The 3,341-nt window shown below is 50.3% G+C and overlaps 3 pseudogenes; 2 read left to right on the top strand and 1 right to left on the bottom strand.

The window, feature by feature from the left end:
- Positions 1-465: 465 nt before the first annotated feature.
- Positions 466-526, top strand: LOC142265978 (U7 small nuclear RNA; annotated as a pseudogene).
- A 917-nt stretch (positions 527-1,443) lies between these two features.
- On the bottom strand, positions 1,444-1,504 carry LOC142265977 (U7 small nuclear RNA; annotated as a pseudogene).
- A 1,346-nt stretch (positions 1,505-2,850) lies between these two features.
- LOC142265988 (U7 small nuclear RNA) lies at positions 2,851-2,911 on the top strand (annotated as a pseudogene).
- The last annotated feature ends 430 nt before the right edge of the window (positions 2,912-3,341 follow it).

Genomic DNA, 3,341 nt, shown 5'->3' with positions numbered 1-3,341 from the left:
GATGTGACATAACTGAGAAGATCCCGGTCATGGAGGATTAAATACTGAGGAAATCAGACATGGAGGATCCCTGGTGCAGGAGGATCTTAGTTGTGAGACGCTTACATCCACCTCCTTGAGATTCAATGTAACAATCTTCCTCCTCTGAGGCTCCAGGGCTTGTGCTGCTGATTGTGGAGGTGGGAGGAGCCTTGGAGGAAGGAGGTGTGGTTTCTAGAAGGGGGTGGAGCTATGCAGATTCCCTCTGGTGGTCACTTGGTGGATTCCTGTCGCCTCCTCCTGACTTGATCTCTCCGGGATCATTATATATGGAGGATCTGCTGATTATTATACAGCTGTGATCTGTGATCTGGAGGGATCTTTCTATTCTGTGATGATTTCTCAGATGATGGATCTGTGCGGTGTCGTCTCCATGATATTGATGGTGATGGGGGAGGGGAGGTCGAGAAAACACTCCATTTGACCCAGGTTTATAGCTCTTTTACTATTTGTTTAACTGCTTTTTGGTAAATGCTGAAAAGCCCAAATGTCTGTGAAGAATAGAAAAGTTATTCGTGAGGCTGATGATCACCAGTGTGATCCCTGTGGTTACAGCACAACATAAGGTTCTGCTAAGGGAATCATCAATGCTAAATGGGGAATTTGCATAGCTCCGCCTACTTATGGGAAAGGGCGTTGAAGACCCTCTCCGAAAGCTTCACAGGTCCTGGAGGAATCAATGGTATCATCTAACAACCGAGTGTGACCCAAGAATGGCGATCACCGGCCGGAGGCAGCAGAGACCGGAGGATTTATTACTGCAGTGAATTATTCCTGGAAGAGATGGAAGCGTCTCACACAACGGGATCTGTAAGAAGATCCACTGCCTTCAGATTCCTCAGCATCTAAGCCTCTGTGACCGGGATCTTCTCACACAGGAGATCCCAGAGGTCACCTACTTCCTCCAAGGGTCCTTATCCACAAGCCCCGGAGCCTCAGGGGAGGAAAATTGTCTCCTTTATTCTCAAGGAGGTGGATGGAAGCGTCTCACGATGGAGGAAGATCCTCCTGCACCAAGGATCCATCTCGGCCTCCATAACTAGGTGTGAGAAGATCCCGGTCACAGAGGATCAGATACTGAGGAGATCTGGAGACGCCTCGGTGCAGTCGGATCTTCTTACAGAACCTGTTGTGTGACTCGTGAGACGTCTCCAGCCATTACCATAAGACCCCAGCGATGATGATGAGGAGACCCCGGGATGAAGCGTTACTCGCCATTCTTCTCTTATGTAGAGTCCAGCAAATCTCCGGCTCCAGGGAAATGTGTAACTATAAAAGCTCCTCACGAGATTGTTACTTCTTGTCACAAAGATTATATAGCGATAGATCACAGAAGATCCCACTATGAGATTCGTGATCAATGAGATCAACCTAAGGAAGAACTTTTCTATTCTTCACAGGCATTTGGGCTTTTCAGCATTTACCAAAAAGCAGTTAAACAAATAGTAAAAGAGCTATAAACCTGGGTCACATGGAGCGTTTCCCCGACCTCCCCTCCCCCATCACCATCAATATCATGGAGACGACACCGCACAGATCCATCATCTGAGAAATCATCACAGAATAGAAAGATCCCTCCAGATCACAGCTGTATAATAATCAGCAGATCCTCCATATATAATGATCCGGAGAGATCAAGTCAGGTGGAGGCGACAGGAATCCACCAAGTGACCACCAGAGGGAATCTGCATAGCTCCATCCCCTTGTGGAAACCACGCCTCCTTCACTCAAGGCTCCTCCCACCTCCACAATCAGAAGCACAAGCCCTGGAGCCGCAGCCGGCTGTGTTCGGGTTCCCCCGCCCGGCTGGTGGTCTCTGTCTTTCTCCTGCACCTGTTTAGAATGGTGGACTACCTGCGCTTGCAACTTGAAGAGTCCGCTCCCGGTTAATTGTTGCCTAAGGAGCCCTTTGCCCGCAGACGCTTGCCCGTGGGATCTCTGAGCCGTAGCAGTGGCCTGTTATCCCCCTCAGTGGGCTGTTGCCTTCAATCGGGACTTTGGGTGGGACAGAACCTCTAGTCCTGGCCGCAATAAGTTAATTAACCAGTTCCAGTCGCTTCTGGACCTAGCTTCAGGGTCTGAGTACCCCCCTGTGTGCTCCGGACTCCGAGTCGGTTCCCCGGGTCTGTATCGGCAGGCTACAACCCTGTCCCGGTCCACAACGGTTCCACCGAGCCGTCTTCCCAGCTCCTGCAGACGGAGACCGCCATCTGCCTCCTAGCCAAAGGCACCATGGCTCCTACTCTGGCACCTGTCAGTTTGTCCTCAGGCCCAGACACAGGCCTGACCTCCACTCCAACTGAACTGAACAGACTTTTCCCCCGCCCCGGGCTGTGTAAAACTCCTCGGTGGGCGTCTTCCAACCGCCTGGCTCCGCCCCCTAGTGTGTCTATCAAGCCCTTAGGGGGTGACTAGGGTTTTAAATGGTTGGCTGTGAGGGACAGGTGCAGTGCAGGGGCCTATTTGTGACTTGTAACAATCTTCCTCCCCTGAGGCTCCAGGGCTTGTGCTGCTGATTGTGTAGGCGGGCGTATCCGTGGAGGAAGGAGGCGTGGTTTCCACAAGGGGGTGGAGCTATGCAGATTCCCCTCTGGTGGTCACTTGGTGGATTCCTGTCACCTCCTCCTGACTTGATCTCTCCGGGATCATTATATATGGAAGATCTGCTGATTATTATACAGCTATGATCTGTGATCTGGAGGATCTTTCTATTCTGTGATGATTTCTCAGATGATGGATCTGTGCGGTGTCGTCTCCATGAAATTGATGGTGATGGGGGGAGGGGAGGTCGGGGAAACGCTCCATGTGACCCAGGTTTATAGCTCTTTTACTATTTGTTTAACAGCTTTTTGGTAAATGCTGAAAAGCCCAAATGTCTGTGAAAAATAGAAAAGTTCTTCCTTAGGTTGATCTCATTGATCACGAATCTCATAGTGGGATCTTCTGTGATCTATTGTTATATAATCTCTGTGATGAGAAGTAACAATCTCGTGAGGAGCTTTTATAGTTACACATTTCCCTGGAGCCGGAGATTTGCTGGACTCTACATAAGAGAAGAATGGCGAGTAACGCTTCATCCCGGGGTCTCCTCATCATCATCGCTGGGGTCTTATGGTAATGGCTGGAGACGTCTCACGAGTCACACAACAGGTTCTGTAAGAAGATCCGACTGCACCGAGGCGTCTCCAGATCTCCTCAGTATCTGAGCCTCTGTGACCGGGATCTTCTCACACCTAGTTATGGAGGCCGAGATGGATCCTTGGTGCAGGAGGATCTTCTCCATCGTGAGACGCTTCCATCCA

This window comes from Anomaloglossus baeobatrachus, unplaced genomic scaffold, assembly GCF_048569485.1.
Source record: "Anomaloglossus baeobatrachus isolate aAnoBae1 unplaced genomic scaffold, aAnoBae1.hap1 Scaffold_2804, whole genome shotgun sequence".
NCBI lineage: Eukaryota > Metazoa > Chordata > Amphibia > Anura > Aromobatidae > Anomaloglossus > Anomaloglossus baeobatrachus.
Note: the sequence above shows the minus strand (reverse complement) of the source record. Positions and strands in the feature narration are given on the sequence as shown.